This window comes from Manacus vitellinus, unplaced genomic scaffold, assembly GCF_001715985.3.
Source record: "Manacus vitellinus isolate BGI_N305 unplaced genomic scaffold, ASM171598v3 scaffold_8_pilon, whole genome shotgun sequence".
Classification (NCBI taxonomy): domain Eukaryota; kingdom Metazoa; phylum Chordata; class Aves; order Passeriformes; family Pipridae; genus Manacus; species Manacus vitellinus.
In genome coordinates, this window is record NW_021940864.1 from 23,784,148 (window position 1) to 23,808,619 (window position 24,472).

Here is a 24,472-nt window from a genome sequence, read left to right on the forward strand (position 1 = left end):
AAAGACCAGGGTGTGAAACTTCAACTCAGATATTGCTTTCCATCTCAACATATGGATGTGAAAGCTGGAAATCCAACAAAGGTACAGACATCTAAATGCCTTTGAAAGCAAATGCCTTAGAAAAATACTATGTATTAAATGGAATGAATTTATAACAGATGCCAAGATTCATTAGACAGCTCAAAAACCCCTTGGCTCTAAAGTTATCCAGAAAAGAAGATGGAATTATCATCTGGAACATATGTTAAGAATGAAGCCAGAGCATCTGTCATGGAAAGCATGCCACTGGGCAGCTGGAGGAGCACACAAAAAGCACCAACTGAAAGAGTCTCTCCATTGAAAAACACCTAAGGTAAAAAAGTTGTGGGACATTGCACTGGATGCATAAGGAATGGCTCAGAGTAGAGAAAAACTGCACAGGGCTTTTTGGCCTTTCATGGGTTTGTTTTCAGTATGTATAAACTGAAGGTTTTTGAGTTGTTTTCTGCTAATATTGCAAATAGTGATTAAAAATTGAAGGTCGGAATTAAAAAGCAGAGATTAATTACAGTACTTATTGTAATATATTTTAATGTATTTTAGAATTCGTATATAATTTCTTTGAAAAGAGAAAGAAGATTGTGTAATTAAATAAATCTTCAGATGCATTCCCACTGATTAGCTTAATATATAATAGAGCATTCAGGATTACTTGGATAAAAATCCAGACTTAATTTATCCAAGTAACCTACAGTTAATGACAGTACTATGGATTTCTTTTTATCTGAGAACACTTACTCTTATGTTTTCCTACTTTTTTAATTTTACAGGAGTTCTGGAATTTCTGAACCAGCATCTCTCTGCAATACACAGTCTTTTAACTTGCCCTAGTATGAGCCTAACATTTTAAAGGTTTGTGTTGGAAACAGCAGAATTTAAATTTTATGAAAGACTTATAGTTGAAATGTAGCTTTCAAATCTGTTATCTCAATCTGTCTCTTTATCTTCTGTTATACAAAACATTTTATTAAAATGTAACAATCTGAACAAAGTTTGTCCAAAGTAAGCATTCAGTAATGTCTTAGACCTGGTTGATAGAATTGGTTTGTGTTCTTTTATCCCCTAATGATATTGTAGGTGAAAAAAAAAATCTTCATTTAGGAACATGCAGGGACTCCCAAGCAAGTGTGTGTATGTATTATGGCTTTTTTTTTTTTTTTTAATTTGAGTTGTTTGGTGTTTTTTCCCCTCATTGGACCATCTCACTAACTCCCAATCTAACATGGGGAGATCAATGTGTCCTGTGAGAAGTTTGAACAACTCATTCACCTTCTAGATGCATCTTTTGATTCTAAATAGTGAACTAAGACTGTTAGTTCCATTTAGGAGGATAACAGATTTAGGCAACATAAATAACTCCTCAAACATTTTAAAGGTTTATTGATAGCTGCAGCTTTTCTGTTTCTTCCACTTACAGTGTTATACTGATTATTTCTTAATGCCTCATAAAGGGGAGAAAAGCTTGCAAAGGCTGTTCAGCTGCACATACAGGCTCAATGTTCAGGAAACACAATTTGGTTTTACTTTTAAAATATTTACAGGTTGTATTTTTATCCACTTTACACATTTGGTGTTGATGGAGCTCAGTTCAGATGCCTTCCTCCGATGTGTTGGAGGTAAGGCATTTAGCTAGTGTTGGTCCTGCAGAGCCTACATGGTCACAGTTTTCTACTTCAGCAAATTCTACATCTGATTTTTTGTGTGATTAAGTCCACTTAGGATTGCAGGTAAAACTTTAATAAATTTTGTCAGATGTTGTCCATTCCACCAAATTCAGAGCAGATTTTGGTTATGTTATATGAAAAAATAAATCCAGCACACCATTGAATATCTCTTCTCTGTTTGTTTCCATGGCCGTTTGCTCTTTTGTATGCTTGGCAACTGAAATTTCTATGTATTCAGTTTGTAATAAAGTACTTTCAGTAGTATTGAAGGCAGGCTTATAAATAATGCCTCTGGAAATACAAGAAGTGAAAAGACATTGTGTCGTATACTGTTTCAAGTTATGTGTTGCCTAATGGTTTGAAATACAGCTGTCCCGTGCTTACTGCTAAAGATTTTTGTTGTACAGTATGTAACAATAAAAAATCTTCAAGAGCTAAAAATACAGGATTACTACATTCTTTGACCTGTGATCAGTGAGTTGGCAGGAGTAGCCTTGTATTGTTTGTTCAAGGTTTGTTTGAAGAGAACAATTATAGGATGATCATTAAAAATATTGACATATTATTTTTCAGGAACAGAGGATTAAAAACACATCTTGAAGAATGGGGGGTTTTAAGCATTAAGTTAGATTGCATTAAACAAAGTAGGAGCAAAAAGAAAACATTGTTTAAATCTTACTTTGAATTCCAGTTATTGAGGAAGTGGTTGTTTATTGAAATTGTGTATATTTCTGTGCATTTTCCTTGCAGTGTTTTGTTACAATATGCTACAAAACCTTAATTTAACAGAATCTTGATCACTAAGAAAGAGAGACAACCCTTCATGCAGAGAATCTCCAATAGGATGAAAGGAGATCCTTGGTGAATTTGTCAAAGACCGAAGACTTCATCCCCCCATTTTGATGCAGAGTCAAAATCAAACTAGACATACAGCGTAATAGTTTTGACTGAGAGGGTTTGCCGGGTTAGTGATCTTGAATGAGTGATTCTCTGGTTTGCATGGATGAGAGTATGTGGGTTCCCACATACTGAGTTTATGCCAGATTTTTTACTAAATCAGTTCCATAATAAAATTGGAATGTTTCAGTCTTTGTCTTTCTATTCTGTATGGTCACCATGCCTTGTCCCTGACTCAACTTTATTCCTTTCATTGCTGCTTTGAGATGTTGTTTTGGGAATTGCCCATGAAGGACTGGCATTTCATTCCACTTTCCCTTTGGATGTACTGCTGAATGTAGTCACTCCCTCCTCCCAGAAACTGTTTAAAATAAAATAAAAATTCCTCTCCAAACACGCTTTTCTTAAAATCTAGGTAATCTTGTTTGATGGTGATCCATGACTTTTATCAGTGTTGAACTTCTGATGATGAGAGTGCTTTCTCTGTATAAAAACTATTTATTGAACAAATGGAGACTTGCAGTGCAGATAAAAGTCTTAGTGGGAAAATGGAGGAGTGTATCACTTTCTCATTAACCTCACTAAGCTGGGAAAATTACTACAGTTGTCCGTATGTTATAAACTACCTACTAAAATAACAAGATAAGTTCAAAAATATTGGCCTGTGTTTTCATCAAGGCTGCCAACTCAGATGGGGTATTGATACATATTTATTGGACTTAAACATGTAATATTAGAAGAGATTTTCAGTGTTAAAATTGTCTGTCCCCCATTTTTATGCTGAGTCAAAACCAAAATAAGTCCATGCACAATGTTTGTCTTGAATGTTCTTGAAAGCTCCAGTGACTTTTTGACACAAAGTTGTTCTGCAACTTAACAAACTTTATTTGGATCAACTTTCTAACAATATGTATTCTAAATTTCCCTGCTGATCAGTTTTTGTACTGCCATCTGTAGATGTGAAGCACAATTAATCACTGTCCTCCTTATGAGACTCGCATATTTTAAGATTATTATATTCCACCTTCCTTTTATTCCCTGCCATATTCTCTGTTTTAGGCTAAGGCTAGCCAGTTATTTTAAGTGTATTTCAAACTTGGTATTTTCTTAAAAACAAAATAAAAACTATATCATCTTGTTCTCTCAGGATCTTTCTCAGTTTAGCTCCCCTGTTACCCCCTTTTTTAATTTGTTAGTGCTCAATATTTGTAAATGCTGATATTTCAGGGCACTTATCTTTGCCTGATAGAAGGAATAATTTCTTATTTTAGTTTGTTTTTCCTTGATTTACATACAAAATCTTTCTTAATATGTAGCATAATGATATTTATCTCCTATGTTACTTGCCTCTTTTGTAACGTTGCATTGATTGTTCTTCACAGATTTTTTCTAAGACAATCAGATTTCTAAATCTGGACTACTTTTGTAAAGAACTCTTGCTTATGGGCATCTACTGTGACTGATTTGTAACTGGATTAATTTTTATTATTTATTAATAAAATATGTATTATTTTAAAAAATAAAATGATCTTTATTGTTCTGTATCTGATTTACTAAAAACATCCTTACTCCAAAGGTGTTTTATTGAGATGTACTAATTTGTTCTGTGGTGGTTTTTTATTATACCCAGATAAATGATCTCTTTGGTGTGCCTGTGACATTCAGCTCACTGATCAGTAAAAACAGATTTCAAGGAAATAAGAAGTGGAGAATTATTCTTCCTTCTATGATTTAAAATGTTTGAAGGGGAAAAAAAACATCTGACGCTGATTAGTTAGATTGGCTTTTAATGAGTGGTGACATAAGAGTGATCCAGAATATTTTGTTTATTCTGGGAAGCTGGATGAATAATACTCAAATCCTTTTTTTAATCTGTTGATTTCCATTAACTGTGGTAGTGTTACTATAATCTTATCTTTTATTAAGACATCCTTTTAAATTTAAATTTGCCTCTGACTTTTTTGTGCTAAGGATTTTTTTGCTTGTTTGCTTTGATGTATTATAAAGAGAGTTGGAAATAGTATTTGACTGTTTTTTTCTAATATTTGTTTGTATTTGGGATGTTTTAGTAATTAGTCTTTTTAGTCTTTTCTGAAGAGACAGATAACCTTTTAAAATCAAAATAATGTATTTTTTGATGTTTTACTCTCAGAGAAAATAAAATATTTTTTGGTTTGCTTATAGAAAGCCTACTGATTTCACCTGAGGAAAATAAATATAGTGATCTTCTAAATTGTCGCAGGTGGTGAAGATACCTTGAGCAATGATTTACAAAATCTTTGAGCAGTGATCACTGCAAAAATCTTACTTTGACAAAAGATTAGATGGTCTTTACTTGTGACTCTTACTATTGTGTGAGGATTACTAAATGTCTTTGCAAGTGAGTCTGTGCTTAGGTGGGATAGTATTTCAGTGCATTGCTTCTGTTTGAAAAGTTTCCTTTCAGGTTTGTGCTAGTGCTAATTTTAAAGAGAAAATGGCATCTTCCAGGCTTTTTTTTATGTGGGGGTATATGTATTTGTGTGTTGTTTTTGTTTGGGTTTTGTTTTGTTTTGTTTTTTTCTTGTTTCTCCCTCTGCCCACCACCTTCCCCCCCCATTTCCATCTTTGTTTGCAAAATAGGGGCTCTATGCCTGGGAGTAGAGTTGATGATCTAGGAGAGCTGTTCTGGTTCTCTGGTCTCCTTGGCTGTTCCTTTTGTATCAGCAGGTTGTAAATGTGTTTATATAGGAAATAAATTTCTGGAGTGGTTCCCTCCTTCCCTTTTGCTTGCCTCTAACAAAAGAGAGTACTGAGCTCTCGGTATATCCACATTCCTAAATGGTAGTGTGATAAAAGTTTGCTGCCTGTGTCCTGAACATTCAGCAGATACACCTCATTTTTTTGAGAACCTTGCAGGGTCTTCTCACTGACATCTCTGCCAGACACCTCATATTTTAGAGCTCAAGCAAGGTAATTCCTAGGAGAGCAGCCACACGTGTTGCTGTAGCACAGTAGTTCACCTTGCTCCATTTAGCAGTCAGTGACAGACTGATTGTAGCACCTGAGGCCACTGAAGAGGAGATAATCTTCTTACAACCCAGAACAAATCCCTTGCTGAAGGAGGATTTCTCCAGGTTCTGCCCTATTAAAAGGTGGGGACTTCCTGCAATGGGTAGGCATTTCTCCAGTAAGACACCTACATTAGCAGGAATTTGCACGGCAGTTGAAACCTAAATGTGGACATGTGGAGACTTTGCTTTTTAAAAGAAACTGTTATTTCCATAAAGCAGTAATTTTTGATGCTGACAGTTTCAGCCTTTGGGTATCTGCAGAAATGTTTGGGATCCCAGCCCCCAAGCCAGGACAGTCAGGTTTAACTTGCTGATCAGAAGTGCCCTAATAAATGGGTGCCTAGGAAAATGTAGCCAACAGTAAACACTGTTTCTGATAGACGTTTGTTCTGATTTCCTTTCTTGCTCCTCCCACTCCCAGCCCCCAGCTTTGCCTGATCTCCATCATCTAGGACTTCAGACAGAATATGTTGGTAAGCACATACTTTTGAGGGCTTGAATCATTTTAAAGGTGGCAAATGCCATGTAGTTCTAAAATGGATATATGAAGCTTACTGTGCTTTTCCTAGGAAGTTATTGTATATTTCCATGTAGAACTATACTTAAATTCAGTGCACTCTGTCCTTTTCTGATACCGTTTTTATTGTAGCATGGGATTTCACACTCCTTTTGTAGTTTTAGACTCACATTCCCTACTTATTAAGCAAATTGGGTGTTTTAATGTGGTGCTACAAGTGCTCATTAAAGCTATTTTTCCAACAGCTGATCATTATTTCTCCGTTTTTTGATTTTTAAATTTCTTTTTTTTTTAAATTTGAGAAAGCTAGCCAGCAGAGATTTTTATTTTGTTTGTTCTGTGTAAAGTAGTAATTTCCTTTTCTGTTCTTTGTTCTTACAGCCCTTAAATGCTTAGAAATTTTTTTCAGTTGCTGCAAGTAGCCTAAAAACGTTTTTTTTTCTGTTTTATTCTTACCTATGGATGTAGTTGGATGCTTTGTTTAGTGTCAGACAAAATAAGGACTCCATAATCATGCTTTTCCAAACAAATCAAATGTTTTGGGAGTGTGAATCAGCTTTGAGACCTACTTGTCAATTTTGAAGTCACTTCTCTGAGAAGCTTGAAACACGACGATAGAAGAAACAGGGCTGCAAACTTTGCTGATAATGTATTTTTAAATTTTCATAAACTTATTTCAAAATCAAATTGTTTTTATTGGAAGTGACTGTCCAGTGGCCCAGTTGGCATTGTTTTCAGCGATCTAGATAATACTTCTCTTTAGTGTGTGGTTTTGCTGTACGTTGCATAAATTACTTTTTTGGATGAAAAAACCTTACTTGAATAGTCTTTTCTTGCAGTTTAACATTGTAGATTTTTTTTTCTGCAGAACATAAGCACACTGGTATATAAAACACCACTAAAGTAGTATAAAATGGTGATACTGGAGCAAGGTTGAATCTTGGCCTAATTCACTTTAATTTTGCAGGAGCAAATTTTGCCTTTTCTGCTTTTAGAACTCATTTTGATAGATGTGATTTCTTCAGAAAACGTAGATATGGGATGAGATGCATATTTTCCCTCCCTTCTATAAAATAATGTTTGCTTAACGGAATATGAAGATTGTGTTTGTGAATTAGTACACTTGCACAAAGTACAAATTGGAAAATAGTTGGAAAGTAATCTGAAAGTAAATTATACTTTCAGATATTCACTTGTTTTATCATATCTGAAAGATTCTTTGTGGTTTGGCAAGAATGTTTGGACTACGAATATGATCCTTGTACAGAGAAATATTTTTCGTAGTTATGCTGTAGTACCTTAATTTTTTGCTTCATTGCCATTAGATTTGAAAGACTTACTTGAAAGCCGATGGAATTGTGATGATAGACACAAATAGGAGGTAAAACCCTTACAATTTAAGTTGTCAATGTTTGGGGTGGGGAGGAAAGACCTGGATAAAGACTTGTGAATTAAATCATTTCAGTTCACATCAGAAGCACAAATTTTGACTAGCACTGCATTAAGGGAGTGTAAGGGATACTGATAACTATTAAATATTTAATATATCTGTAATGATAAAAATTTGCTAGTGAATACATTTTAAGAAGTTCTTTATTTAGCTTCAAATATTGAAATGAGGTTTCTAAGAGCAGACAGGAAATATTTTTAAATACCTGAGAGCTCTTGCAGAAATCTGTAGTATTGTGATATGTGAAACTGAAAGTGTATCTTAACATTTTTACGTGTACAGTGAAACATTGCATAGCTAAAGTTGAATCAAACCTGTATAATGTAATTGAATGCTTATGTTCTGTGGGAGGTTTTGCCTGTGCAGGTCTTTGATGTCTGTACTGAGCCCTGTTGAGATGAATTTGAATCACTGCCAGTACCTTTCTCTGGCCTGTTACAGCCTTACTTCTTAAAATGGTAATTCTCCTTAAAATTATATATTCCAAGCTAATATGACACTGCATTTTAAATACACATACTTTTAGATTTTTAGGGTGAGAAGTAAAACCAGAAGACTGAACAAGGCTTGGACCTCACAAATGAGCACAGGCTCTGCCTTCTGATTGCTACTGGCTTTCCTAGGGCTTCTTATGGTTGCCTCCCGTCTCTGGCTGATACATCTCATGGACGAAAGAGCCATACAGATCCCTTCAGCTCAGCAGTTTTGCTTGAAGTCATCCTAGGTGACCTGTGCTAGTGGCTAGTTAGAGAACTTTGAAGTTCTCTAACTAGAGATAAGTGTGATGGATCAGGGCGTATCTATTGTTTTTACCAGTCTTCTGCTGTTATTCTACCTGAATTAGTAAAATCTTTGTTAGTAATGCATTTTGTGTTTTCTCTCTCTTTTTCTCTCCTCTCTCTAGTCACCAGGATGTTGAAACATCAATACCAGAATTTTACATCCCTAAGGTTAGGGCTCCCTATTTTTTGAAGATACTGCTCCCTGTTGAATGTATTAACTTTTTGTGGAGCCTGTGATATTTACACCTTGGAATGTCTCTAACTATGCAGGTGCCTGAGTAAAGAGTTAGGGTCTAATCTCAAATAATACAAAATTATTAAGACAGTATTATTACACAATTATTATAGAAGTAAGCTTATGTGTCTTACAAAATTACGAAGTTATGTGATTATTTATATGCATAATTTCTTTTATCGTTAAAAATGGAGAAGTATTTTAAAGTCTGCTTTTCACATAATTGCAAACTCCTAGAATAGAGACAAAACCACAAAATATTCTTAAAAATGTGAAGAGGACAATTTACTGTTTACTTATATCTGCAAAGGAATCTCACAGTATATTGATGGTGTGTTTTCCAGAAATACTGTTGCTCTAATTCAGCCCACCTTGAGAGCTGGTGATAAAAATGTTGATGTGAAACACACTTTCACAGCAGAAGAGTGCAGGTGCAAAAATGGAAAAGCAAGCATTTTTTCAAGTGGCATCGATTGTTTTCTCTGCAATATGTAGGAGCACCAGAATATTTTTAGATGAAAAAGATTAAAAAATTATCCATTGCGTTTGTGATAGCTTATATGTTTGGGTTAGTTATTTATCATTTGCAATATCCATAAAGCTATCTTAAGCATCCTAATTAGGTTTCAGCTTTTCAGAGGGAGGCTGGAAGGCTCTTGTGCAGTTGTGGTGTGGTGGCGGGGTGTGTGCAGCACAGCTGCTTTCTGATGTCAGTCGCTATTTCAATGACACGAAAGTGGGAGAGGAAGAGCATGAAAAAGACAGTTTTTAAGAAAAAAAAAGTGTCATCAGTAAGCAAATTATTTTTGCCTGTGTTGTTTTGATTAGGATATGAACTAACAAGTAAAGTCTGATTGCTACAAAAGAAATTACATCTGGAGAGTTTAACTGGGGCAGTTTCAGAAACTTTCTGGTGAAATGTGTCGTTTTGCCCCCATGCTGGAGAGAAGTCTGGTCTGTCTTCAGCAAAACTCCTGGTAATATCTGTATTCACCTGGCCTGCAAGCAGAACGGAATCCTTTCCTCTCAGTGCACTCTGTTCATTAGAAATTCTATTTGTGCTGTATTTAGGGACACTGGAAAAATGATGGCTTTCCTGTGGAAAAGGGGAATAGCTGCACGGATCTGTATTAAGGTGCTCGGTATTTGACGAGCAGGGTGAATATTTCTAGGTTTATTTGCTCCCTCTGTAGTCATTCTTTTGCTATGCTGATAACGGCATGGTATCTTTGGGGTTTTCTTGGGTTTTGTAGATACCGGTTGAAAGAAAAACAGACAATTTCTAATGATCTTGCTCTCAAGGATATTGGTTTCCAGTATGAGGTGAGGAGTGTTTCTTGAAAATGTTTCTTATAATGACCTGGCATTTTCCTTTCAGTTACATCTGTACTGGCAAGTGGGTCTTCTGTGAGGGCAAGAAAGGTGAATACGTTGTTATTTGTAGTGAAGGAACTTACTGGATTTTGTTTGTTGTTCTTTTTTAAAAATAAAAATCAGAATTGTGAAAACTTTGGAAGGGTTGTATATCATAAAGAAAATGGTTAATTTAAATTGCTAATGTAAAAAATGTCTTTGGCCACTAAAAATCTGGACAGCGTTTGCTGATGGTTGTCATAAGATCACTGATGCAGAAGTGTAAGGATTGTTGCTTGAAAATAGCACAAAATTTTGTGCTACCATTTAAAACACGTGGTTTTCATACTGGCTTTGGTTTGTTCATTCGTACACTTACAGCAGTCTGAATTACAGGTAGTTTTCTATGGCTTTTTATTTCATGTCTTTGTTTGACTGACCTCAAAAAAAGAGAACTAGATGATCATGGCAAACATTAAAATTTGCTTTTTAAAAGTATGTGGGTATTCCTAGCACATGCAATTTCAGTTGTAAAATAAGTTTTTTAAAAGGAATTTTTTTTTTAAATTTGCACAGCTATTTGTGTTGTCTTCAAAGTACTTTTAAGGAAATAAAACATGCCTTTGTAGGGATTTCTGTTGAAGGTAGGTATGATTTGTGTCATCTGCTTCTTTAGAACATTCCTAAGGAGATGTGAATCAATCACCTGCCCATTGAGGACAAGGAAGCAACTTTCCTATCTTTATACCTACACTCAAGTGTTTGTAGGCTGGTTATTTGAAAAAATATTGTGAACCTATTTTTATATTTCAAGTAGAAATGCGCATAGGTGCATGATTCTCATACCAGACTTTTTTTTTTCTTTAATTGGAAACTTTATTTGTTATGCGAAATGTGTAGGATGCACACTTAACAATTAGTAGTCTGCTTATGCTGAAGCACTGCCTGCAGATGGTCCAGTTAGTTTGGCTTTTGATGTTGAGGACAGTTACCCCAAATCACCGTGGGCTCCAAGTTTCTCCAGTTGCTGGGTGGAGCAGGGTAGGGTGGCTGCTAAGCCCCCAGGGCTGCAGTGGATGAGACTCTGCTCCCTGCAGTCTTGTGCCTGGCTGGCAACTGGGGCTGGTTTAAAACTTGTTCCTGCACTTGTGTCTGCTTTTGACCTCTCCTGTGCTGAATCTTCTATTGTCCATTAATATCTCATCTACTGGGGATTTTCCTCCTACCCAACTGGTTGCGCCTATCTCCCTTCTTCCCTTTGATATGGGTGTCCTCTTTCACAAATTTTATGGGAATTTATCGGAGGTACCTATTCTTTGTCACACTGAGATGATATCAGCTGCTGGTTTTAAAAGGTGTAGGGGAAAGAAGTAGAGTTGTTATTTGAGCTCCTGATTTCCTTCGTCTCTGTTGTTGGCCAGGCTTTCTGGCAAAAGTGTTTCCTGTAATTCACCTCATTCGCCTCTTGCTCATCCATTGTGCTGCCTTATGAAATATGTAATTTTACTGCAGAAACTGTCTCAAAGAAAAAATTGGAGCATATGTTGGCTGAAATGCAGTTTCCCTGAGACACAACAGCAATATTTCTAAATTTAATATTTTCCGGGCTTCTTCTAGACAAAGATAAAACTTGCATTTTGATTTAGTTGCTGTGAAGAAGATGTAGAAAAGCTACTTGAAATTATAATATAGCATTCAGTGAGTTATGGGGTGGGTGATACTGATGGTTTGCTGCTTTTAGCAAGCTTATCTAGACAGTATTTTTTTCTTTTAATTTTTAAGTGTGATTTTTGAAATTTTATTTATAGTACAGTGTACTCATGAATTGTCATGCATGAATTTTTATTTCTGGGTTGTGTTTTCAATACTTATTTTAAAGTCAATTTTCTAGTCTCATATTGTCCCTGTATGTTTGATGCTATAGAAATTGTTTGGATTGATCATGGTTTACTATAATTGGCCCATAATATTTTGTATACCAAACTATAGAGTAGCAGATTTAGCTAGAAATACTACATATGACACTTTGTACTTTAGTAATATAAATATATCTAGAGAAAAGTAGCAGATGATAGAATCAAAGCTCAGCATCCTTTTCTCCCTTCTTTTCCCCGATCAAATTTTTTTCTTGATAGAAGTAACAAGGATTTTTTTCTTTACCTGTTCCCCTTTCTCCCCAATTAGTTTAAATTACTTATGGTATCATTGCGCACAAAGTTAGGGTTTGTTAAATGCAATTACTTTCTTATTTTTTATTTGTCCTCTGTAATTTGAGAAGGGTGGCTTCATCTTAAATTTCAGCTTAACTTTTATAACGGGTTAGTAAAACAATCACAGGAATAACAACCATCTTCAGAACTGTTCAAAAATGTGTTTTACTGTTTCCGTATGTGTGCTCAGGCGTGTGTGTGCGTGCTTAAATCTACACTCTCATAATAAAGGGTAGTTTGGACAATGGATGAAGTGATAGGAACCTTCCTCTGAGTTTGGAGGAGAAAATAATTGGGTATTGAATTACTTTTTTTACTGTTAATGGGGACATATTATGTCATGGTACCTTAAGAAAAAGTTGGTCAAAACATTATTTTTTTCACCCTTTTTAATGAAAATTGTTCATTGAACCTTTAATTGTTAATTTTGCGAAAAGTTAATAGCTTTACAGTGTCTTTTCTCAAGAAACTTTAAACACAAGCCTTCAGGAATGATGCAACCTCTTTATTTTCATACATTTGACGATTTTGTGATGAACTACAAATTTTCTTCAAGGAGCTCTATACTGTTGTACCTAATACTTGTTTTTAAGAATTGAAGAAGTATAGATTGGAAAGTGAATTTGTTTTTTATTATTTTTTATATTTTTTGTCTGAAACTTGAGTGTTTTGTGATAAAAACATTTAGAATGTTTGTATGCCTGTGTTAAAACAACTTTATTTCTTCCATAGGTAATGATTTATTGGGTAATTTTTAGACTTAAAAAGTTGTTAGACTAAGTTCTGCAGATTTTCTCTAGCTATCACAGCAACAGAAATCAGATTTGTGGACAGCATCTACCAAGACTGCTACAGTTTTTGTGAGATGGGCTTGATCTTGTATGGGACACGCTAAACCTGGCAGTTTAGTGTGTCTATTAGTTTAGGTTCTAAAACATTGCTTTTTTGTGCTGTATCCTTGCAACTTTCCCCTTATATTTCATAGATTATAAAGAAATATTATATTCTATTATATAGAATATAAGAAAAACATGGAATGGCTCAATTCTCATGCTTATGTTAAACTTGAACATAATTCTCGCTGTTTTTTTCTCAACTGAGGTGGCAGCTGAAAGGTGAGCTCTTCTGTGTTGCTTCAGTATATTCAGATCAGCAGAGATTCCTGATTTGCTCCCAGTGTTTAGTGTGAATGAATCACACTAAACACTGTGTGATTTTTGTTGGAAATCATTCTTTCCAGGTTACTCCATTTAAGGTAACAGGTATTTTAATGTTGCTGATGTATCCATCCACTGCTGTATAAAGATTGTCTTTGTAGCATTTTTGTACTTGAAAAAGTAATATTAATTTAAAATAAATGGTCTTTTTTATTAATAACCACATATGCAAAAAAAGGAACATCTGCCTTCCAAATGTTATTCAATGATTGTAATTAAAAGGTTAAATAAAAGCTGAGGCAAGCTTTGAATTTTGAAGCATTTGCAACAGCTAGTAATCTGACTTACTGCAGACATTTTTGTCAAAGTTGAAAAAGTTAGAGCTAATTAATTTCTTGGGAGACATATGATGAAATTGTAGGTGTGATAACATATTTGAGTAACATATGGTCGTTATGGGGCACCTTTCTAATGACTGAGCACCAAGTTAAATATAGACTTTCCAGTTTTTCACTTCTTCTATTAGTGGTTCTTTGTTACTATAATTTAAACTCCTTATTTTCTGTTGTGCATGAAATAGGATTTTTTATATGTTTGTAAGAAATTTTAAAAATACTACTAACACAGTGCTGTACCTCGGTGAAATTTACTGAGGTGGACAGTTCATCGCTGTCATAGCCTTCTGATTTTGGTAGCATTAATTGAGATTATGTGCATTTTGACCTGTACTTTGTAAAATGTGAAAGTTGCCGCAGAATGTTTAGATGTGTATCCTCAAAGTAGGAATGAAAACATTTTTGAGGGATGGGTAGAAAATGCATGTTGCTCCCCCTGTATTAATATATTGAAACTTACATGAATAAGCTATTGTAATTTATTATGTTATAAAAAGGAGGACAGAGGTATTTTTGGAACACTTTCTCATTCAGTCTACATAGTCATAATAAACTGTATTATGTTTCTTGAGAGGTGGTTCTGCCCTTCCTTAGGAGGCGTTAAAGGAAGGCTGTATGTAAAGATTGTATTAGAATAAATAAATGTTTTCTTTTGTAATTAAAGTAATCAGAAGCTTTACCTAGTTTTAAGTTTCATTTATCTATTATTATAATCTAGAGCAAATTTCAGCTTTATTATTTCAGCGTCAACAAGCGGAATGAGCGACTTAATATATAATTTAGTGATAGTGACACATGAATATGGAAGGAAATAAAAATGTTTCAGGTGAAAATGAGGAACAAAATGGAAGGAGAAAGGTGGGGGGTTTTTGGGGGGGATGGAGAAAGTAAAGGATGCATGAGAAAGCTGCTATTTGTGGTGGGAGAAGATAAAGGATGCATATTGGTGGAGGGTAAGTATGCGTAGGAATTGTATTCTGAGTTGAATAAGAATTTTTTTGCAAGTCATATTTTTGTATATCAGTATCAAATGAAATGCAAGATGTGGTTTTTCTTTTTTTTTCTATAAAAATGACAGTTAATTTGGTTTGAAAGGAACTCTATTGCTCACAAATTCTGTCTTGCTGAAGAGGATGCTGGATTATTACAGAGTAGCTGCAGCTTCAGTTTTGAAGCCTTGTCATACAGCTTTTAACTGTGGTTACAAAATGAAGGGGTTGAAGGGGTTTTAACTATTAGTAGAAGCATAGTAGTGATTATTACTTGAATGTGGCCATCTTTTTCTTACAGCAAAATGTAAAAACTGTACTGATACTTAGAAAAAGCGAGAAAATCTCATACTGCTGGGAAGGAGTGAATGGAGAATTATGTCTTGTTATCTATGGTATTAATGGAGAGGAAAACAGCCTGAGGAAGATAAGACTTCCTTAGTGCCATGGGAGTGCCATGTTCATGCAGCCAAGATGTCCAGCAGTATGTACAATGTTGTTTGGACATTCTTTCCTACAGTGATTAAATTCCTCTTTTAGGTAATTTTTGTAAAAAGGGAGCTTTAATATGCTTCTTGTTGTTGTTTTTTTATGTATAACATGCTCAGGTAGTATTTTCTGGCAGTCTTTTTGGCTAGAGAACAGAACCAAATCATAATTTTTACCAATGAAACTGTGTTTTGCTCTTTGCTTTCTTTTGGTTATATCTGGTACTGGTAACATGTACTACATGAAAACATTTCTAATGGTATAGTAAATTTCAGAATGAGTTGTTTCTCACAACTGACCTCCCCCCTGAACAGTCCATCTGATCAAACTATTTATTTATTTAAATATTTATTTCTACATTTTACTGAAGCATTAAGAGCATGATCAGAGATGAAATAAGTGGAAGTAGTTTAAAGTCTAGAAGTCTTGCTTGGTTTAGCACTTGATGATACTGCTTTTTGTTAATTTAGAAATATTTCTGTAATCTTTAATTGATAGTTTTCCCTAAATTAACCTTGAGTAAGTTATTCTTTCATTAATAGAAAGTGGTCAAGTACCAAGTGACAATATGGGTAGACCGATATGCATGAGGAGGCAGACTTAATATTCATTCAGTTCACACTTAATGTTCAATCTTGATAAGCTTATATTTTTGTTTTAGCTGTTTCCTACAAGTGACATTTGTATGTTTTTATTTTAGCCTGTTTGCCTACAAGTAGGTGTGTTTGTTTCTGGAGTGCTTGCATCTGAAATCATCAATAGTATACTTACTAGGCATCAATTGTGGTGTCAGTCGTGAGGAGGTCAGGACTTCAGCTATTCACATATTTCATTATTTATTGTTAAAAATCACCAAAGCCCAGAATGGACTAGTGATCAGGGCAAAGGATGTGTGTTAAAAATCTAATTAAGAAGAAAGGCATCTTGTGGCACATGATGAACTCTCACATCTAAGCATTTTTGGATGCTTTCATAGCCGTGTGTAGGGGAAGGATCATTGATTATGTATCAACCAGATAAAAGAGATCATTCTGATACATTTCTTTCTTCACCGGATACCATTTTAACTGCAAAATACTCTGATATATTAATCAAATGATACAACCAATTTTTTTCAATGGATGGTAATAAGAGCATACTGTATAAAGAACACAAATGATATGCTACAATGAAAGGCTGAGTTTCTCTTAGTGGTTTCTGATAGCTGTATAAATCATAGGAGGCAGGAAAATCTTGATGAATTAAATTTAAAATGAGTCACCATCAGACACTTTACTTTTCATGCAGTTTCTCTTCTGAGTTGAAACATTGTAAAAAACAATATGGACAAAAAACTTTTCTGCTTAAAACTTTGAATTTTTGCAGTAGCATTATTTAGTCATCTTAAGTTATGAAACTAATAATAAACACAAAGGGGTATACAAATTTGTTCTGATAAACAGATTTTCCCTCTGCATTTGTTTAAGAAGATAAAGTGTGTTTTATTAAGAATGTACATCATACCAATTAGGTTCTGTAACAGGCAGAGCGAGCACTAGTTTATGAAGAGACATTAAAGAAAGATCCTCATAGTTTCATATGGGAGACTGACAAAATTTAGAATAGATTCCTGTTGTGTTGCTGATAACTTTTTTAGAGGTGTTAGATCGCAGCATAAACTTCATTTGCCTGATATGAACCCCATAATGGATTTTTTTAAAGGAATTCAGAAGAGCAGAAAGCGAGAAACTGTGATTTTTATATGCGTTTGTTTGTTTTCTCTTTAAAACAGTCTTTCAGCTTTGAGTATTGAAATAATTCCAAACACTCAAATGTTAAAATATCACATTTGACATATGACATTTTTCATTGAGGAATATATCTGTGTTTATAATTTTCTGTGGTTTGGGGTTTTTCTTGAGGCTGGGGCTGAAATGTGAACCATTTGCAAGTTTTGTTTTCATTTTCAAAAAAATTATAGGAATTTTTCTACTCTAGCTCTTTGCTACTTGTTGTAAAAATATGCAATTGCAGAAGATAAATAAGGAAAATTGCTCATTTTCTTTTTAAGTTTACCTCAGCAGTTCAAAACTATGAAAGATGCACTCATATATTTTTTTATGATATATGAGCTGGAAGAGTTTTTCTTGCTAAACAATTTCTCTTGCTTTACAGTATTTGATACTGTGATTGATTACTGTTACTGCAGCTGCCATTGAGGTATTTTCTTTTTTTTTTTAATGGAGTGTTGTGTGTGAGGGTTTTTTTGAGGGGGAGGTCTCTAGACAGCAATTCAAGAAAAAATATGGTATGCCAACAATTACTCTCTGAAATAAAAACATAAATTAAAATGCAGGTAAATAATCATGGAAAGATCATTGTCAAATATATACATGTAGAATTAAGACTATATTTAATATTCATAGACAGTAAACTTTCTAATAAGTAACTGTGTGTATCAAGGTCCTTAAATTCAGTACATCTCCTGGAGAATTAGAACAGGCAGTATGAAACAAAGTTGAGGCCAACTTCTAAATAAAGAATAAAGGAAATAACTGAGTAGCTTCCTGCTTAGTGATGGGAGCAGAGTTCACATGCTAATGTATATGTACCTGAAATGAAACCTGTGTAGTCAGTCAGCTTTAGCTCTGGCATTTTTTAAAGTTTTTGAATACTTTACTTGGTATCTAACTGGTTAGCCTTTTAAAGGAGTTTGCTTTGAATGTGACTTCCTATTTAGAAACCAATGAAAAAGTAACTGTATCATGTTATAACTGAGTTTTAATATCTCTCAATTTGGGTTAGAATAGACATTTGCACTTGAAACATACAATTGGTGGCTGTAACAAGCCCTAATCTTCCCTTTCCTTCAAGATTCATATTATCTTCTTTTGGTTGCCCTGCTACTGTTCATTTGCACGTACACTATATAGATCTGGCCCTCTTCTTCCTCTGTGTCTTCTCAGACCGTTGTGTGTCCCAGCTCTTGTTCCATGCTCCCAGCTAATTCTTATGACAATTTTGAATTTCTTTCAACTTCTAAATGTTCTAGCCATCCACTTGCCGACTGACCAGCTTGTGCTTTTTATCACTTGCTGCCCCATTGCCTCATTCAGAATTCTGTAGTGCATTTATCCCAATGTGAAAAGTACCAGTAGTTTTCTACTCTCACCCAATATGTATATTTTACAGGTATATTCTTCTATTGGTCAGATACTGAAATCCAAATTGTCTGAAAATTACACGACATCCTATGTACCAGAATATTTTTTGGTCTTTTTGCAACTGTCCGCTTGATACAACAAACATAGGAGTTGAGCACCTGGTGTAATTTGAAAATTGCATTTTGAAGTGTATGTAGCTTAAGTGTGACCAACTCTCAGTGTGTGAGAGCTAAGATTCATGGAGGGAAATGATTTTTCTTCTCTCCATCTACCTTTGAAATAAACAGTACTCACGGTTGCAGCATTTGTGTCCAAAAGTTAAAATGCTCAAATTCTATTTTTTGAGAGACTTGTGTTTCCAAGGGTTTATAGGTCTATCTGTAGATAAACACTAGAATTTGAGAAGGAATCTCTACAATGTTTTGATACTGAATAGAAGACTCCTGCCTAGGAGTATCATTTAGGAGAAGCAAACATAAGCCATTTATCAACATCCAAACTAGATGTCATGACAGTGGAAGTCCTGGTATGTGTGCATGAACTCACTCACTGAGGAGCTGACTGTTGACTCAGTTTAGCTCTGTCTACAGAAGTGACCTGTTCTCCTGCAAATTAACAACAGACTAAGAATAGCACTAGTGGTCACTAATGTGTATCCTATCTCTGACAGTAGCTAACATTTTATGCTAAAGAAGAGTGAAAAAACCAGGGAAAGATGTTAAGGCCTTCTGCAGTTCTTCACAGTTGACTGTCCTCTTTACTAACCAGGACAACTATGTATAATCACCATCTTTGGTTCACCACCTCTTACCTTCTTTTACCGGTCATTTATAACTATATTGGACCCAAGGATAGGTCATTGCAGGTTTCCAGTGATGATTTTCATCAAAGGGACCAATTCCTTTGCCTTTTTATACCTGTTCTCTAACCTTTTAAAATTTATTTATTTGTATTGTTAGGACATCCCTTTTGTCCTGTGGAAGTTTAGGATTTTTAGGTTAAGGATTTTGTTCAGTGTTTGGAAACCTATAGAGTCTATATCAGTTGGAATATTTTTTGATCTAAATTCTTGCTAATTCTTTAAAAAGAACCTCCAGATTTTTGAGATGTGGTTTTTTTTTTTTTTTTTTTTTTTTTTACAGAGGCTGTTTTGACAGTTTTTCCAAGCTTGTTTTTCTGTCCACTGATTCTGTTCTTGAGAATAGTTTATACTAATTTGCTCAATTCAGATGTCAAGCTTTTTGGTTATTAGTTTTTCTAGATCTCATTTGGAACTCAGAATAGACTTCTTAAAGCCATATTAATATTGGAAGAGGGGGGAGGAAATCAGAGTGGCTCAGGAAATCTACCTAGGTAACACTTCTTGAATTATCCACACGTGTAAACACATGCAAAGGCAGACCATCCTTTCAGAAATACCAAAGGTTTGAAAAGATAGTCAAGACAGCAAAGAGCATTTGCTTTGAAGGAGAGCTGTTGACTTTTACATTGCTTAACTCATTTGTCTTTTAGCAGGAAAAGACATGATAAAGGACTTGATCTGATTTCCTGTATCAGCATATACACCTAAAGAAGTTTACTGGCATGCTTTTCTGGCACAACTGCTTGGGTGAAAATCCTGAGAAACATGATCAAACTGGTAAATCTATAGTAATTAAAATCCTTTTAAAGTCAGAGTTGTCTGAAAAGGAGACAGTGAATGTACACATGTGGCTTAGTGTGAAAGGCCAGAAGTTATCAGAATGGAGCAGTGGTAATCAATATCAAACATTTATAGAATTTCTTGTCAAGACATGTAAGAAGTTCTCAAAATCTTGCAATTGTCCAGAATGTTGAAACACATCTTTAGTCAGCCTTTTTTTTTCTCAGTACTTTACCTTTTATTCCCTTATCATATCAAAAGTTTTTAGCAAAAGAAAAGTAATGTGATTCAGTTGTGAACCCAGATTTGAGGGGATTTTTGTGCTCATACATATGGTGTACATTGTGTCAAGGATAGTCTCTTTCTTTGCAATTTCTTCTTATAGATTCACGAAGTGGATTGCATCACATTGGAAGAAAATGTAGCACATTGACTTTTAATGTTGCAGAAGTTTATTCTGCAAAGTTTTAGTTTTTGGTTTTTAGGCTTGAATGAGTTTGGGGGGTTATTTTAGAGGCAATTCTTTAATTGTTGAAAGAACAGTAGCTTTGCACTTATATGTAGTGAGTAAAAGGAGATTTAAATATAGCAGCAGGGTGAAATAGAAGAAATGTAAGATAAGGGCTAAATTACAGAACGACAAAGACTGGAGAATAACAAAGGGAGAAGAAAGGAGTTGGAGTTGTTTCTTACTTCCTAAAAAAATGAATCCAGATGAAGTTGCCTAGATAAGATGGCTTACTTATATAATTTATATTCCACATAGCAAATTGCTACTCTGCCATGCTCAATACTTAAATATTCATCAAAGCAGGTATCCCAAAGATGTAATAATCTATTGTTTTCTTTTTTTTTTCCAAAGTAAAAAATACTGTAACTGTAACACTTTGTGAAACCTGCATGGCCTCTGTGTATTTCAGACATGAGCTGATACTGTGCTGGTCGACATCCTTTTGAAATTGTTATGTGTTCCAACTGCTGCTGGGTAGTGCTGAGCACAATGATTTTTTCTGTTAGCGGATGTTGTGGCCGTGTATTCAGAGCGTTGTAAGTGATGTCCTACGACCACTGTGATACTGTATGGATCCTGGGAGAGAAGAAAAAGAGAGAAATCAAAATAAGCAGTTAATTTTATCATATTCCTTTTCTTAATAGTTGTCACTCAATATGACTGTTCCTGATGCCAAACAGTAACCAGGGGGCTGATAAAGATAATAGTAGTACAGTCCTGGTCTGATACAAAACCTGTAAAACTTTGAAAATTCACTTTTCTGAAAAACATGGGGAATTTACCCCAAGACAAGAGCACTGGATAACTGAAGCGATTACTTAAAATTGTGGAGGAAGCTTTGAATTTCTTCTAGGAGTTTGTCTTCCAGTGCTATCAGTCAGTTATTTGTCAGCTGACTGTGAGCCCGAAGGTGTGTTGCAGTGGAAGGGATGTCAGACATGTGCCTTTCAGCAGTACTGAAAGTATGGCTGAAGACTCTGGTGTCACAAATTGGTGCATGTTGTTTGTGTTTTTGTTTTTTTTTTTTTTTTTTTTAGATAAACTCGCTCCTGCTCTTTATGAGGTTGTGAAATTCATCAGATAAAGGGTTATTTTTCCACAGTCATACAAGGCCTTTTTGATCACTTTGGAAGGTCAGAATATTTATTTGGGGTAGAGAATGCCTTAGTTTTACGTAGCAGAAATTTGATGTTTTGGCCCCAAGCCACTGTTGACGTTAATGATGATGCAATTTCAATTGCTGTTCTGTGAGGTCTGAGGTTTTTTTTACAACACTGACTTAAGCATTTTTTTAGCACTTCATTAAGAGGGAAGATTTCCTCAAGACCTCAACAGCCTGTGAATGTGGAAGAGTGAACAGAATTCTGAGATGTGTTGTATCAAGCTAGAGGCTTCAGAGGAGCTCACTGATTTGATACATGCATACTGTGTTTCGTAGACATGTGTTAGAAGTACTGGGGTTCTGAGTTAAAAGTTGAGAGAAAGATTTGGGAATATTTTGTGTAAGTTTTATGTAGAGATGTATCTGTGCAATGCCCTTTCTAATGAGGAATTAGGGTGAACACTTTGAGATATGAGGAAAATTAAGGTATTATAATGAAGGTGATGAATTGAAAAAATACGAGATGTACCTCATTAAATTCTTTGTGTAAAAAGGTACAGCTCTATAATCTAGTTCTCATTTCAGTATTTTTAATGCATCTTTAAATATACATCTGTGTATTTCTAAATATCATACAGAATTTTGCTTTATCAATTGCGTAACTGTTACTCCGTACCAGTTCTCCCTTACTCACAGTAACGTTCAGAATGAGTGACTTACGGTAAGTCAAATAAAGTAAAAATGCAACCACCCCCTCAAGATCATATGCCAAAAATATATCACAGAAAGTTCTTTACTAAATGTAGCTGTACAAGGAAGAGTTTGCAAGTTCAAAAATGTATTAGCAGCCTTTCTCAGTGGGAGATCTAGCCTTAGTTTCAGCGAAGCTGTTCCTTCAAGTCTTTCTTAGTTTGTAGTATTTTCTGACAAGTTAGTGACCAACTTTGCATTTTTTTTATTAAATTTTGAACTTTAATATCTAAAATTAAAATGCCATGTAAAAATCAGGAGCTACAGTGCAAATTTTCTTCATCTCATGTCTTAGAATTCTGTATGTAAGTATCCAGTAATGTGGATAAGCCTTCATGAAAAGAATACCTTGTGCAAAATTCTGGAAAGCAAGGTATCCTTTCCTTTGGGGGTTAATGAAAGATGCTCATACGTAAGAATTCAGAGTGTTTAAACTGCAGTTTCCCATGAGAAGAACTGAAGCTTAAAATGCCAATTACAATGGAAAGGTGGTAAAACTGGCAATGTAAATTATACAGTTTCTTAGATTAGAAAATTGTCTCAGCTCATGCTAAATATTTACAAAAAAAATGCCATTCTCTGTAGAGCTCATAAGATGAAGTAAGATTTCACTGTTTATATGAAAAGCAGTAGTAAGAAAGAAAATAAGTTAACGTTTTGTGTAGCTAGCAGATAATTATGTCTCTGCCTCCAAAAGTGGAAACTATGTGAAAGAATGGAAAGGAAGTTACTCCTTCCTTATAACTGCTGATAGTGATGAATTATATATCCATTGCTATCTTAAAAAATTTGTTTTAAGTGTCAAAAGAAGAGCATTTGAAGGTGTTTATAACAAATCCAGGCAAACAGCATTTTGAGTGCTTTTTGGCCTGCCACGCTATTTCTCATGATTTACAACAAAAAAATAGAAGCTTTGAGTATAGGATATAGGGCTTGTTTGAACGGGGACTCAAAGGAAAGCCAGAAAAACAAATAATATAGAGCCAGTACACCAGAGTTAGTCTGCATATGCCAAACGGGAAATATTTTGTATTTCACTAGGAATTTTTGTTAATTTTGTTAATTGAATTTTGGATATCATAGAATCACAGAATAGTTAGGGTTGGAAGGGACCTCTGAAGATCATCTAGTCCAAGCCCTCTGCCAAGGCAGGGTCACCTAGAGCAGGTGACACAGGAAAGCATCCAGATAGGTTTTGAATTTCTCCAGAGAGTGAGACTCCACAACCTCCCTGGGCAACCTGTTCCAGTGCTCTGCCACCCCCAATGTAAAGAAGTTCTTCCTCATGCTGAGGCAAAACTTCTTGTGTTTGAGTTTATGGCCGTTACTCCTGGTCCTGTTTTTGGGCACCACTGAAAAGAGTTTGGCACCATCCTCTTGATACCCACCTTTGAGATATTTATATATATTGATGGGATCCCCTCTCAGTCTTCTCTTCTCTAGACTAAACAGACCCTGAACTCCTACAGTTTCTCCTCATAAGAGAGGTGCTCCAGAGCCCTAGCCGTCTTTGTAGCCCTCTGCTGGACCCTCTCCAGTAGCTGCATGTCTTGAACTGTGGAGACCAGAATTGAACACAGTACTTCAGATGTTGCCTGACTAGTGCCAAGTAGAGGGGGAAGATCACCTCGCTCAACCTGCTGACCACACTCTTCCTGATGCACTCTGGGATGTTTATTTGGTTGATTTCAAAGTACAAGTAGTTTAGTCTTCATCCCTACCTGTCCACTAGGAAGTTGAATTTCATTGGTGATGAAGGCAATGAAAGTAAGACTTGCAAGCAAACAGAAGCAAAACATGATTTTTTTTTCCTGCTTTAAGCAAAATGCGATGTCAATTGTACATGAAACACTCTTAGCCCAGTGTGACATTTAACAGAAAGGACTGTGTTACTGGCTGTGTTTCTTAGTCTCTTAAGCTCACAAAAGTAGCCCAGACAGTTTGGTGACCTCAGATGGACCTTTAAGTCTCTGACTTGTCAGACAAGAAGGGCAGCACTCTTAATTGGCATTCAGATCACAGGCAGGCACTGGGCTCAGCACATAGCCAAGTACTGCTTTAGGATTTAGACAAAGCCACTCTGGCAAAACATCC

The 24,472-nt window shown here is 35.2% G+C and overlaps 1 protein-coding gene across 2 annotated transcripts in view; it reads left to right on the forward strand.

Moving 5' to 3' along the window:
• The window catches only part of AKT3 (AKT serine/threonine kinase 3), a 141,393-nt gene that overhangs the window by 12,364 nt on the left and 104,557 nt on the right, over positions 1–24,472 (forward strand). Inside the window, exons 1-2 of one of the 2 annotated variants that reach the window (XM_018085111.2) lie at positions 278–352; positions 810–891. The exons of the other annotated variant lie outside the window; for it this stretch is intronic. The gene's annotated coding sequence lies outside the window, so the exon portion shown is untranslated. Of the gene's footprint in view, positions 1–277; positions 353–809; positions 892–24,472 lie in introns of those variants that run through there. 2 annotated transcript variants of the gene reach the window in all.